Genomic DNA, 15,235 nt, shown 5'->3' on the forward strand with positions numbered 1-15,235 from the left:
AGTCTTTTAGCATCCTTAGCTTAGCCTGCTCCCCAGCACACTGCAGCAGAGAAGATGGTGCTAGCCATGACAGGCTGGGAGAACATGTGGAGCATCCTGCTGCAGACACTGAAGGACCTGAGTCTCCTGAGGAAATAGAGTCTGCTCATGGCCTTCTTGTAGACAGCATCGGTGTTTGTGGACCACTCCAGTTTATTGTCCAGCTGAACACCCAGGAACCTGTAAAATGAGACTATTTCCACATCTTTCCCACTAATGCAGACTGGGGAGGGGGGGCACTTGCTTTTACTTAAATCCACCACCATCTCCTTCGTCTTGGTCATGTTGAGCTGCAGGAGGTTCTCCCTGCTCCACCTGACAAAACTCTCCACAAGGTCCCTGTATTCATCCTCCTGTCCATTCTCCACACACCCGACTATGACTGTGTCATCCGAGTACTTCTGGAGATGACGTGTCTCAGAGTGGTTCTGGAGATGACGTGTCTCAGAGTGGTTCTGGAGGTGACGTGTCTCAGAGTGGTTCTGGAGGTGACGTGTCTCAGAGTGGTTCTGGAGGTGACGTGTCTCAGAGTGGTTCTGGAGTTGACGTGTCTCAGAGTGGTACTGGAGATGACGTGTCTCAGAGCGGTACTGGAAGTCGGCTGTGTAGGTGGTGAACAGAAAGGGGGAGAGCACAGTTCCTTGAGGAGCTCCTGTGTTGCTCATCAGGGGGTCGGACACACAGCTCCGCAGTCTCACAACCTGTGGCCGACCTGTCAGGTAGTCCTCGATCCAGGAAACAAGGGGAGCATCCATCTGCATCTTCTCCAACTTCGCCCTCAGCAGTCTTGGCTGGATGGTGTTGAAGGCAGAAGAGAAGTCGAAGAACATGACCCGCACTGTGGTGTTTAGTCTGTCCAAGGAGGAGTAAGCCCTCTGCAGCAGGTATATCACTGCGTCATCAACCCCCACCTTGGCTGAAACTGCAGAGGGTCCTGAAAGGGGCTCACCAGAGGTCTGAGGTGTGACAGCACCAGCTGCTCCATGACCTTCATAATGTGGGAGGTCAGTGCTATTGGCCTGTAGTCACTCGGTGCCACAGGATGGGTCTTCTTCGGCACCGGGACCAGGCTGGATGTCTAAATCTGTATTCTAAAAAACAAGCATCTTCAGAGTCACCTTTGACTTAAAAATAATGATGAATCACAATCCAAGAGGAAACAGCATCTGCATGTTGTCAAGAGGACATTTCTGATATTCCAATATTTATGTTTTTAACTGTAGTGCTGATCACGGCCATGCTGGGGGGGGTTGAAGGTCTAGAACAGCACCGGACTCGTGACTAAAGACGACACAAAAGCAGTCTGGGATTTTTGACCACAATTCCAATGAAGCAGGAATCAGAAATAAACTGGATCACAGTGGGATTGTGGAGCACGTCTGAGATGTTCAGCCATCGTAGCTCTGGTGCAGTAAAGATGAAGTATTCTACATATACGGCTGAATATATAGTTAGAACTAAATGCATCAGTGAGGCCTTCCTTCCTCTCACAGCATCATTAACAGCTTCACAGGCTGAAACAGGCCATTGATATTTAGACTATTGATCAACGGCTGCTCCTATTAGGAGAATCAATAGAAAAATCAGGTCGTGCCCCCACAATAGAACATGGCTGCACGAGTGTGCACTGTAGCGCACGGCGCACTTCCTGCACCTCCCACCTCCATGACCTCACTGTCAGGGGATCAACCTTTGCCAGAGGAGCCACTCTGTGCCGCTCCGCCCCCATGGTGAGGGGGCCGTCCGCGGTCTGCAGCCTCCACCCGTCTCAACGCTGTGCCGCTCCGCCCCCACGGTGAGGGCGTCCGCGGTCTGCAGCCTCCACCCGTCTCAACGCTGTGCCGCTCCGCCCCCACGGTGAGGGCGTCCACGGTCTGCAGCCTCTCCACCCGTCTCAACGCTGTGCCGCTCCGCCCCCACGGTGAGGGCGTCCGCGGTCTGCAGCCTCCACCCTCTCAACGCTGTGCCGCTCCGCCCCCACGGTGGGCGTCCGCGGTCTGCAGCCTCCACCCGTCTCAACGCTGTGCCGCTCCGCCCCCATGGTGAGGGCACGCCGTCCCATCTAGAGCGGAGCGTGAACATCTGTGATGGCTTTGAAGAGTTTCTGTGTGAGACACCTGGTGATGTGACCAGTGTCACCACTGTGTCCTCCACAGCCTTGATCGGGCTGAAGAACAGGTGACCCGACAGCATGGATCCGCTACACCTGCCTCAGGTAACCGTCTTGGTGTCGTCGCTCTAGAACGGAACCGTTTCATTCAGGGTGGCGCCGACGGCGATATGAAGCTGTTCAAACTGTCGACGGCAGAGCGGAGTGTGTTTGGGTCATGGTGGTGGAATTTTACTGCTGCTGGACCCTCGAGTGATCGATATCCTAGTGTGTGTGTGAGTGTGGTGTGTGAGTTAGTGTGTGAGTGTATGAGTGTGTGTGTGTGTTGTGTGTGTGTGTGTGTGTGTGAGTGGTGTGTGTGTGTGAGTGTGTAGTGTGTGTGTGTGTTAGTGGTGTGTGTGTGTGTGTGTGGGTGGTGTGTGTGTGTGTGTGTGTGTGTGTGTGTGTGTGTGTGTGTTAGCTGTCCTCAGTCTGCGCTCCACTGTGGTGTTGATGGAAGCTGAGACGCAGGAGTCCGACCGGTGGGACGTCCCAGAGCTGCAGGACGCTGGTGTCCCCTGGTCAGGTATCACTTGTAACCTGCACAGGTGTTTTCAGGGATCCGACTACGGAATCGTAACAACGTGCATTTCCAGCATTTCCAAAACTTTCCAGGGTGACCCACAATTCTTCTTAATAAAGAAGAATTTATGCCCCAAAACAAAGGACGTAATCATCACTTTCTTTTACAGGAACTTTCCTCCCTTTCATACTCAATAGTTGTAATCTGAGGACAGAACCCCATAATAATCCATCTGAAGGACCACCGTGAACCTATTAATAATCAGCTATTCCAGGACTATTCCTTAAATCTCAAGATCTGGAATTGTGCCCCTGTTTCACTGCTAACGCTAAATCTTTACACTGATCCAGGAAAGAGAATTTAAAACCAGATGATCTTTCTTCTTCAACCTTTGCTGGTTCTGCTCAGCTTTGGATCCTCTGGGTAAAGTGTTGCGGGCGTCCCGCTCGGCGGGGAAGCTGCTCCTGCTGCTCGCCTTCCTCTACGTCTTCATCTGCTCCCTCGACGTCCTCACCTCTGCTTTCCAGCTCATCGGAGGTAACCACGGTTCTCCCCGAGCGTCTGGGGTCTCACGGGGACGCTCTGTAGGCCTGGACCATCCAGCGCAGGTGCTGCTGCCTCAGGAGGCTCCACCTGAACCACCTTTGGTTGAACACATCCAGGTAAAGCAGCAGGGAACATCTTCCAGGACAGCTGGGTCCTGTCCAACCCAGTGGCCGGACTGGTGATGGGCATCCTGGTCACGCTGCTGGTCCAGAGCTCGTCCACCTCCTCCTCCTCCATCGTCGTCAGCATGGTCTCCTCTGGACGTGAGTATGACCCCCCCCCCCACCCCCCCCACCACAGGTGATGTCAGTGAGTAAGAATGTGCTCTGGCAGTACTGACGGTGGAGCTGGCCATCCCCGTCATCATGGGCACCAACATGGGCACCGCCGTCACCAACACGCTGAGTGAACAACAAAACATTTGTATTTTTCCATCAAAGGAGGATATCAAGGTTTTAGTTTAGTTTTAGTTAAGAAAAGTTGTTAGTTGCTTTGGCCAGTTGAACTAACGGTTTATTGGCAGTGGTGCAGCAACACTTCATCTTTGTGGGTCTCCAATCAACCAACGTTCATGTTTTTAGACTGTTAACCCTGGGACTAGTTAACCTGGACTGGTTAACCCTGGGCTAGTTGACCCTGGGACTGGTTAACCCTGGGACTGTTAACCCTGGGACTAGTTGACCCTGGGACTGGTTAACCCTGGGACTGGTTAACCCTGGGGCTAGTTAACCCTGGGACTGGTTAACCCTGGGACTAGTTGACCCTGGGGCTGGTTAACCCTGGGACTGGTTAACCCAAGGCTAGTTAACCCTGGGGCTGGTTAACCCTGGGACTGGTTAACCCTGGGGCTGGTTAACTTTGTGACAGGTTAACCCTGGGTTGACACTGGTTAACACTGGTTCAACCCTGGGACTAGTTGACCCTGGGGCTAGTTAACCCCGGTTAACCCCGGGACTAGTTAAACCGGGGGCTACTTAACCCTAGGACTGGTTAACCCCGGGACTAGTTAGCCCCGGTTAACCTTAGGTTGACCCTGGGTCTAGTTGACCCTGCGACTAGTTAACCCTGGTTAACCCTAGTACACAGAGTGATGCAATATTAGCCAAGGAACCAATGAATTCTGCTTTATTAAACTTTCTTTCTTCCTCCCTCCCTCTCCCTTCCTCCCCCCTCCCTCCTTCCCTTCCTCTCTCCCTCCCTCCTTCCTCTCCCTTCCTCTGCCTCCCTTCTCTCCCTCCCTCCCTCCCTCTCCCCCCTCTCCTCCTCCTCCCTCCTCTCTCTCTTCCTCCTCCTCCTCTCTCCCTCCCTCCCCTCTCCCCTCCCTCTCTTCTCCCTACCCTCTCTCTCTCCCTCCTTCCTTCCCTCTCCCTCCCTCCTCCGTCCTCCCTCCTCTCTTCCTCCCCCCTCCCTCTCTCTTCTTCCTCCCTTTCTTCCTCTCCCTCCCTCCTTCCTCCCTCCCTCTCTCTCTCTCCTCCCTTCCTTCTCTCCTCCTCTCCCTCTCTCCCTCCCTCCTCTTCCTTTCCCTGCCTCCTCCCTCTCCTCCCTCCCTCCCTCTCTCTCTTCTCCCTTCCTTCCTCTCCTCCCTTCCCTCCTCCTCCCCCTCCCTCTCTCTCTCTCTCTTCCTCCCTCCTTCCTCTCCCTCCCTCCCTCCCTCCTCCCTCCCTTCCTCTCTCCTTCCTCCCTCTCTCCCTCCCTCCCTCCCTCCTTTCATGTCCCGTTACTGACAACCAACTTTGGACCATCGTAAATGACTCATTCAACCTTTAAACCATCTCCTGTACGATGGTGTTTGGTGACGGAGGCTCTGAAGAGAAGGTGCAAAGTTCACTCCTGAAATGTTCCTTCACTCACTTGATTGCAGGTCTACTGCCAGCAGGACGCTACAATGGCCCAAGAGATCCTGCTGAATGTTCTGGAGGATTTAACTGAGGAAGAATTCGATAAATTCAAATTTTACCTGAAAGATCCTGGAATCATGGGAGGCTTCAACCCGATTAAAAACTACCAACTAGAGACCAGAGAGAGGACGGTCGTTGTGGATTTGATGGTGAAGGCTTACAAAGATCAAGGAGCCGTGGAAGTCACCAAGAAGATTTTAGAGAAGATACCTCGGAACGACATTCTGCAAAATCTTTCAGCTGTCAGTTCAGATCCAGAAGGTCAGTTTCTGTTCTAAAGCCTTTAATACAGGAGAGGTTAAAGGTTAAACTGTTTCTCTAGTTCGTTATCAGTGTTGCTGAGAATAAAGTGCTGAACGGAGAACAGAAAGCTCAAAACACGTCGGGTAAAACATCTTTACACTAAAATGTTTCAGAGAATTCTAGAGTTGTTTCATGATGATATATTCATAAAGCACTTTAAAAACAATCAATACAATTATGAAGCAGCTCAGATAAAATAAGTATAAAAGAACACGGAAGAAAAACGACACAAACAATAAAAGCAGGATCAAAGTCTCATAGCCGGACCAAGGTGCATTTTGAGATGGCTTTTAAAGATGTGGAGTAAAGGAGGCTGTCTAACGTCCGATGGCAGATGGCTTCATGATTTAGGAGCAGCACTCCAGGTGGTTCTGCTGAGATTCTGGTGCCTCCGGAGCCGATCAGCCGGCCTGAGGCTGAGAATATGGAACGGGCAGGAACTACAGACGGGCGGGGCACGTTAATGGTGCTTTACAGTAACCAGCTGATAGAGGTGTAATAAAGGCATGGATGGAGGTGTAATAAAGGCATGGATAGAGGTGTAATAAAGGCATGGATAGAGGTGTAATAAGGCATGGACAGAGGTGTAATAAAGGCATGGATAGAGGTGTAATAAAGGCATGGATAGAGGTGTAATAAAGGCATGGATAGAGGTGTAATAAAGGCATGGATAGAGGTGTATAAAGGCATGGATAGAGGTGTAATAAAGGCATGGATAGAGGTGTTATAAAGGCATGGATAGAGGTGTAATAAAGGCATGGATAGAGGTGTAATAAAGGCATGGATAGAGGTGTAATAAAGGCATGGATAGAGGTGTTATAAAGGCATGGATGGAGGTGTAATAAAGGCATGGACAGAGGTGTAATAAAGGCATGGATAGAGGTGTAATAAAGGCATGGATAGAGGTGTAATAAAGGCATGGATAGAGGTGTAATAAAGGCATGGATGGAGGTGTAATAAAGGCATGGATGAGAGCTTCAAAGTGCTGCCGTGAGATGTTTTCACCACCTGCAGCCAAGCACCATCATAACCACTAACGTCATTAAAATGTCATAAATTTAGAGTTAACTGTTACCAAGACACACAGGAAGTGGTCTGACTGAGGAGGCATGCTTAGGGTTAGGGTTAACCCATCCTTCCAGATGAAGCTGCACCGTCTTTTCTTGGAATGGAGGTTTGTCTCCTATCAAGTTCAGAACTCATGATCAACCCTTCGGACCTGCTGAGACCCGCCACCACTTTCATTGTTTTTCCTGATCTGGAATCAGTGAAACTTGATCCAGTCTGAAACTTTGAGCGTCAGATCTCAACAGCAGCATCAACAGCAAATTGCTGCAGCGTCAGTCTGAAAGAATTCCAGTCGTACCTGCTTTAAATGCTCTTCTGAGTTCTTTACTTAAGTTTTTGGGATTGTTTTACTCCAGTGATGCTGTTCTTGTCTTTTTGAAATGTGAGCCCAACTGGACCTGAGAAGAAGATAAACTGTAAAACATCAGCTCAAAGCACTCTGGAATAAATATATAATATATTCATATCTGCTGAATATATCGACTAACACATGTGCATGTATATTTTGCTTTAAGGTCCCACATGTGAACACGTCCCCATCGGCTCTTATCAATCAAACCTTCAGTCAAACCTGAGGAGCAAGTTTATGTGTGTGCAGGAAGGCTGCGATGAGAAGGTAGACGAGCAACGGCTGGACGACGTCTACACACAGCTGTACGTCACCACCGGTGGCGACATACACATCAATGCTCAGCACGAGGTCACTCAGATTGACATGGTTGGGAACCCTTCAGACACAGAACAACCCATTAGTCCCAGTGACCTGTTTACACCTCCAGCTGGGAAATATAAACCCATAAGAACTGTTCTGACCAGCGGAAATGCAGGAATTGGCAAAACCTTTCTAATCCGCAAGTTTGTGTTGGACTGGGCAGAACAACGAGCCAATCAAGACGTGCATCTCATATTGCCGTTCACCTTTCGCCAGCTGAACCTGTTGAGGGGGACACGCCTATCCTTGGCTGAACTCACTCATAAGTGCATCCAAGAGTCCAGGGCCATTCAAATAGAGGCTCTTAACAGCATCTTTACAGCTCTGCAGTCATCAGGAGACGCCAATTTTGACAATTGTAAATTCAAGCTTCTGTTTATCTTGGATGGGCTGGATGAGAGCCGACTAGAAATGGACACCAGAACCAATGAATTCCAGGAGGCGGATATAGATGTGAAGGCACCGTGCTCGGTGGAGGTCCTGCTCACAAACCTCATTAACAGAAGTCTTCTCCCCTCCGCTCGACTCTGGATAACCACGAGGCCCGCGGCAGCCAATCAGATCCATCCGGATTTTGTGGACATGAGGACAGAGGTGCGAGGGTTTACTGACGTGCAGAAGGAAGAGTACTTTAGGAGGAAGTTCAAGGACGAGGAGCAGGCGTGCAGGATCATCTCTCACATCAAGGCATCTCGAAGCCTCCATATCATGTGTCACATCCCAATCTTCTGCTGGGTCACTGCAAAGGTTTTTGAGGATGTGTTGAAGATGCGAGAAGAGCTGCCCAAGACTCTCACAGCGATGTACATCTCCTTCCTGGTTGTTCAGTCCACACAGAAAAACAAGAGAGGAGACGGGAAAGCTCCACAATGGAGTCCAGAGAGCTGTGAGATGATTCCAATTCTGGCAAAGCTGGCATTTAAACAACTGCAGAAAGGCAATGTGATCTTCTACGAGTCCGATCTAAGAGACTGTGGCATCACCGTCAGGTCGGCTGATGCCTACTCAGGAGTGTTCACGCAGATGTTCAGAAGGGAGCGAGGACTGTTCAAGGAGGAGGTGTTCTGCTTTGTCCATCTGAGTGTTCAGGAGTTTCTCGCTGCTCTTCATGCACATTTGAAATTCACCAATTCTGGCACCAACATACTGTCAGAAAAACAACCTTATTACGTTATTTACGCTCTAAACTGTTCAACACCAAAATCAAACAGGCTGATTTTTACCAGTGTGCGGTGGACGAGGCCTTGCAAAATGAAAAAGGACACCTGGACCTGTTCCTGCGGTTCCTTTTGGGTCTTTCTCTGCCGACCAATCAGGCTCTTCTACGAGGTCTAATTAACGGTGAAGGCAGCTCAGAGCCCAATCAGGAAATCATTGGCTACATCAAGGAGAAGATTGGAGAGAATCTGTCCTCAGAGAGAATCATCAACCTGTTCCACTGTCTGAACGAGCTGAACGATAGTTCACTGGTCCAGGAGGTTCAACAGAACCTCAGATCTGGAAGATTGACAACAGAAAGTCTCTCCTCTGCTCAGTGGTCAGCTCTTGGCTTCATATTACTGTCCTCAGGACAAGACCTGGAGATGTTTGACCTGAAGAAATACTCTGCTTCAGAGTGGGTTCTTCTGAGGCTGCTGCCAGTGGTCACAGCCTGCAGAAAAGCCGTGTAAGTGTTCTGCAGGTGTTCTGCAGGTGTTCTGCAGGTGTCTGCAGGTGTTCTGCAGGTGTCTGCAGGTGTTCTGCAGGTGTCTGCAGGCGTTCTGCAGGTGTCTGCAGTGTCTGCAGGTGTCTGCAGATGTTCTGCAGGTGTCTGCAGGTGTCTGCAGATGTTCTGCAGGTGTTCTGCAGGTGTCTACAGGTGCAGGTGTTCTGCAGGTGTCTGCAGGTGTTCTGCAGGTGTCTGCAGGTGTCTGCAGGTGTCTGCAGATGTTCTGCAGGTGTCTGCAGGTGTCTGCAGGTGTCTGCAGGTGTCTGCAGGTGTTCAGCAGGTGTCTGCAGGTGTGTGCAGGTGTTCTGCAGGTGTTCTGCAGGTGTTCTGCAGGTGTCTGCAGGTGTTCTGCAGGTGTCTGCAGGTGTCTGCAGGTGTCTGCAGGTGTTCTGCAGGTGTTCTGCAGGTGTTCTGCAGGTGTCTGCAGGTGTTCTGCAGGTGTCTGCAGGTGTTCTGCAGGTGTTCAGCAGGTGTCTGCAGGTGTTCTGCAGGTGTTCTGCAGGTGTTCTGCAGGTGTCTGCAGGTGTTCTGCAGGTGTCTGCAGGTGTCTGCAGGTGTTCTGCAGGTGTTCACAGGTGTCTGCAGGTTTCTGCAGGTGTTCTGCAGCTGTCTGCAGATGTTCTGCAGGTGTCTGCAGGTGTTCTGCAGGTGTCTGCAGGTGTCTGCAGATGTTCTGGTGCTGGTGTGTCTGCAGGTGTTCTGCAGGTGTCTGCGGGTGTCTGCAGGTGTCTGCAGGTGTTCTGCAGGTGTCTGCAGTGTCTGCAGGTGTTCTGCAGGTGTCTGAAGTGTCTGCAGGTGTCTGCAGGTGTTCTGCAGGTGTTCTGCAGGTGTCTGCAGGTGTCTGCGGGTGTCTGCAGGTGTTCAGCAACACGCATCACATCTGGCAGCGTTTTAGGCAGTCGCAGTAGTTACTCCAAGAACTGATTTCATTCCGTATCATTGCACCTTCCGTCCTCATAAAGGTCAACTAAAGAAATAAGCCTGCGTCCCTGATTGTGCAGGAGAGAACCAGAAGGATTTCCTGCTTTCTTCTTCTTTTCTTTTTTCAGGTTGAGTCACTGCAATCTGACGGAGAGGAGTTGTGAAGCTCTGTCCCCCGTCCTCAGCGCCTCCTCCTCTAGTCTGCTAGAGCTGGACCTGAGTAACAATGAGCTGAGGGATTCAGGGCTGAACAAGCTCTCTGTTGGTCTGAAGAGTCCAAACTGCCGGCTGGAGATCCTCAGGTTAGTGCTCCTTATCAGCATCATCAGTTTTTCTAAATGGCAGCTTGAAATTTTGGTTATCTTCCAAAAAGAGGAAATATCTTGACCAAAAATGCCGACCAGCCGACCACTGTTCACTCCCACAGCTTTTAAAATGACTTAGTCTGGTTCTGGTTCCTGTGCTTCGCTCCCCAGTCAGGTCCAGGCCCCGACACACGACCCAGAACTTTGCATAAATGAGCTGTTAATTAGTGAGGAATGTGTGTGTGTGTGTGTGTGTGTGTGTGTGTTGTGTGTGTGTGTGTGTGTGTGTGGTGGATGTGCTTGCATGCAGGTTATCGGGCTGTCTCATCAAAGCCGTAGGATGTTCTTCTCTGGCCTCAGCGTTGAGGTCCAACCCAACCCATCTAAAAGAACTGGACCTGAGCTTCAACCATCCTGGAGATGTTGGAACGAAGCAGCTCTCTGCTGTTCTGGAGGATCCAGAGTTGAGCCTGGAGGTTCTCAGGTAGATGCAAACGCCCTCCCTAAAATGAAGACCTGATACTATTTATTGATGAGCGATGTACATCTACTTCCTGGTTGTTCAGTCCACACTGAAAAACAAGAGAGGAGACAGGAAAGCTCCACAATGGAGTCCAGAGAGCTGTGAGATGATTCCAATTCTGGCAAAGCTGGCATTTGAACAACTGCAGAAAGGCAATGTGATCTTCTACGAGTCCGATCTAAGAGACTGTGGCATCACCGTCAGGTCGGCTGATGCCTACTCAGGAGTGTTCACGCAGATGTTCAGAAGGGAGCGAGGACTGTTCAAGGAGGAGGTGTTCTGCTTTGTCCATCTGAGTGTTCAGGAGTTTCTCGCTGCTCTTCATGCACATTTGAAATTCACCAATTTTGGCACCAACATACTGTCAGAAAAAACAACCTTATTACGTTATTTAGGCTCTAAACTGTTCAACACCAAAATCAAACAAACTGATTTTTACCAGTGTGCGGTGGACGAGGCCTTGCAAAATGAAAAAGGACACCTGGACCTGTTCCTGCGGTTCCTTTTGGGTCTTTCTCTGCCGACCAATCAGGCTCTTCTACAAGGTCTAATTAAAAGTGAAGGTAGCTCAGAGCCCAATCAGGAAATCATTGGCTACATCAAGGAGAAGACTGGAGAGAATCTGTCCTCAGAGAGAATCATCAACCTGTTCCACTGTCTGAACGAGCTGAACGATAGTTCACTGGTCCAGGAGGTTCAACAGAACCTCAGATCCGGAAGATTGACAACAGAAAGTCTCTCCTCTGCTCAGTGGTCAGCTCTTGGCTTCATATTACTGTCCTCAGGACAAGACCTGGAGATGTTTGACCTGAAGAAATACTCTGCTTCAGAGTGGGTTCTTCTGAGGCTGCTGCCAGTGGTCACAGCCTGCAGAAACGCCGTGTAAGTGTTCTGCAGGTGTTCTGCAAGTGTCTGCAGGTGTTCTGCAGGTGTTCTGCAGGTGTCTGTAGGTGTTCTGCAGGTGTCTGCAGGTGTCTACAGGGTTCTACAGGTGTTCTGCAGGTGTCTACAGGTGTTCTGCAGGTGTCTGCAGGTGTCTACAGGTGTTCTACAGGTGTTCTGTAGGTGTCTGCAGTGTCTGCAGGTGTTCTGTAGGTGTCTACAGGTGTCTGCAGGTGTCTGCAGGTATCTGCAGGTGTCTGCAGGTGTCTGCAGGTGTCTGCAGGTGACCTGTAAATGTTCTGCAGGTGTCTGCAGGTGTCTGCAGGTGTTCTGCAGGTTTCTGCAGGTGTCTGCAGGTGTCTACAGGTGTCTGCAGGTGTTCTACAGGTGTCTGCAGGTGTCTGCAGGTGTCTACAGGTGTCTGCAGGGTCTACAGGTGTTCTGCAGGTGTCTGCAGGTGTCTGCAGGTGTCTGCAGGTGTTCTGCATGTGTCTGCAGGTGTTCTGCAGGTGTTCTGCAGGTGTCTGCAGTGTTCTGCAGGTGTCTGCATGTGTCTGCAGGTGTTCTGCAGGTGTCTGCAGGTGTCTGCAGGTGTTCTGCAGGTGTCTGCAGGTGTCTGCAGGTGTCTGCAGGTGTCTGCAGGTGTCTGCAGGTGTTTGCAGGTGTCTGCAGGTGTCTGCAGGTGTTCTGCAGGTGTCTGCAGGTGTCTGCAGGTGTCTGCAGGTGTCTGCAGGTGTCTGCAGGTGTTCTGCAGGTGTCTGCAGGTGTTCAGCAACACGCATCACATCTGGCAGCGTTTTAGGCAGTCGCAGTAGTTACTCCAAGAACTGATTTCATTCCGTATCATTGCACCTTCCGTCCTCATAAAGGTCAACTAAAGAAATAAGCCTGCGTCCCTGATTGTGCAGGAGAGAACCAGAAGGATTTCCTGCTTCTTCTTCTTTTCTTTTTTCAGGTTGAGTCACTGCAATCTGACGAAGAAGAGTTGTAAAGCTCTGTCCCCCGTCCTCAGCGCCTCCTCCTCTAGTCTGCTAGAGCTGGACCTGAGTAACAATGAGCTGAGGGATTCAGGGCTGAACAAGCTCTCTGTTGGTCTGAAGAGTCCAAACTGCCGGCTGGAGATCCTCAGGTTAGTACTCCTTATCAGCATCATCAGTTTTTCTAAATGGCAGCTTGAAATGTTGGTTATCTTCCAAAAAGAGGAAATATCTTTACCAAAAATGCCGACCAGCCGACCACTGTTCACTCCCACAGCTTTTAAAATGACTTAGTCTGGTTCTGGTTCCTGTGCTTCGCTCCCCAGTCAGGTCCAGGCCCCGACACAGGACCCAGAACTTTGCATAAATGAGCTGTTAATTAGTGAGCAATGTGTGTTTGTGTGTGTGTGTGTGTGTGTGTGTGTGTGTGGGTGTGCTTGCATGCAGGTTATTGGGCTGTCTCATCACAGCAGAAGGATGTTCTTCTCTGGCCTCAGCGTTGAGGTCCAACCCAACCCATCTAAAAGAACTGGACCTGAGCTTCAACCATCCTGGAGATGTTGGAACGAAGCAGCTCTCTGCTGTTCTGGAGGATCCAGAGTTGAGCCTGGAGGTTCTCAGGTAGATGCAAACACCCTCCCTAAAATGAAGACCTGATACTATTTATTGATGAGCATGGAGACCTTCCAGACATTCGGTGTTCAAGCAGCACATTGTGAGATCTGAACCACCTCTGAGCAGAGAGATGTGATGCTTTCTGGACCTTCAGGGTACGAGAACCCACATAAGGGAGAATAAAAGGGTCACGTCAGAGATACAAAAAGATCAGGTGATGCCAGCACAACCATCTGGGCTGCAGCCACTGCCTGTGAGGGAATCCTTAGAGAGAAATAGGCAAAGTTCTCCTCCATGACGTTGGCACATGGAGAGATGTCACAAATCCAGCTTTGAGGTTCACAAACCGAATCAAGAGCAAACCGGTTCAGGCAGACCCAAAGTCAGGGACGAACAGTGTAGAGCTCAAGGTTGAGGTGGCATCTGTTGAACCTCTGTCCTGCCTTGGATTTCATTTCCTCTGTGTCTTCTCCCAATCCAGACTGGACCATTGTGGGAAAGAGAGACTTAAGAGTGGTGTGAAGAAGTGTAAGTGATCAACTTGATGCGTCAGCACGTCACGCTCTGAAAAAAGCAGCAGTTAGTGGACTCAGTTGTGTTTCATGAGCTGGTTCCTGGTTCCTCCTCTCTCCCTTTAGATCACTGTGAGCTCAGCGTGGACACCAACACCGTCCACAGGTCAATCCAAGTGTACAACAACAGGGTGATGAGGACAGTGGCCAGAACCAACCATATCCAGCCCATCCAGAGAGGTTTCAGGACTGTCCCCAGCTGCTGTGTAGCAACAGCCTAACTGGTCGCTGTTACTGGGAGGTGGAGTGGACAGGATGTGTTTGGATTTCTGTGGCATACAAAAAGATCTGGAGACATGGAAGCAGTCCCCAATGCCGGTTTGGAAGGAATCAGCAGTCTTGGAGCCTTCTGTGTTCTGATAGAGGTTACTCTCGTCCTCCATGATGACAAAGTGTAGACCTCCTCACCTTCTCATCCACTGATCCTCGGAGAGTCGCCGTCTATGTGAACTACCCCGCTGGCACTGTGACCTTCTACAGAATCACCACCGACACCCTGGTCCACCTCCATACCTTCAAAACCACATTCACTGAACCGCTGTTCCCTGGCTTTGGCTTTGGTTCATTGTTTTTGGTTCCCGCCCGTTTCCTCGGTGCATTTGTGTTCGACCGCAGGAGAAGCTTCCGTCTGAAGAAACACGAGGGTTGAGCTCACGGCCTGAATATGAGTTCTAGACCTGCTGGATGTTCATCATGAAGGTTCCGTCTGTCCAACCAACCTCATCTTTCCTATTGCTGATTCCACAGGTTGTCAGGAGAGAGCAACGTGATCCTAGGAAAACTGGCTGTTTTTCTACACCTCTTTGTACTTTATTTTAATTTTCCTGGTGAGATTAAACCTCTTTTTCCAAAGCGACTCAGCCAAGTTGGCCTCATCCTTCATGATCACCATGAGAACTCACAGATGTAAACAGTAACATAGATCCCAAGAGGAGACAGAGAGCTTAGAACGGAGAAGAGACCAAATTAACATCCAACATCAGAACAGCAATGTCAGTTCTCACTCAGATACATTTTTAAGGGTCTTGAATTGTCCAAGCGTGAACTATGGGGTGTTTAGAATGTTATTCCACAGCCAGCTAAATAATCATAGAGCTCTGGAAAGGCTGCCATCTAGTGGAGCAAATGTTGTAGGCACCATATAACACAACTGTGATCATCAGTATAAATCTGTATTCTAAAAAACAAGCATCTTCAGAGTCGCCCTTGACTTAAAAATAATCTCATGGTGAATCACAATACAAGAGGAAACAGCATCTGCATGTTGTCAAGAGGACATTTCTGATATTCCAATATTTATGTTTTTAACTGTAGTGCTGATCACGGCCATGTTGGGGGGGTTGAAGGTCTAGAACAGCACCGGACTCGTGACTAAAGACGACACAAAAGCAGTCCGGGATGTTTGACCACAATTCCAATGAAGCAGGAATCAGAAATAAACTGGATCACAGTGGGATTGTGGAGCACGTCTGAGATGTTCAGCCATCGTAGCTC

At 49.9% G+C, this 15,235-nt stretch overlaps 1 pseudogene; it reads left to right on the forward strand.

Moving 5' to 3' along the window:
* The first annotated feature begins 2,098 nt into the window (after window positions 1–2,098).
* Window positions 2,099–14,997, forward strand: LOC130520258 (NLR family CARD domain-containing protein 3-like; annotated as a pseudogene).
* The last annotated feature ends 238 nt before the right edge of the window (window positions 14,998–15,235 follow it).

This window comes from Takifugu flavidus, unplaced genomic scaffold (genome assembly GCF_003711565.1).
Source record: "Takifugu flavidus isolate HTHZ2018 unplaced genomic scaffold, ASM371156v2 ctg328, whole genome shotgun sequence".
NCBI lineage: Eukaryota > Metazoa > Chordata > Actinopteri > Tetraodontiformes > Tetraodontidae > Takifugu > Takifugu flavidus.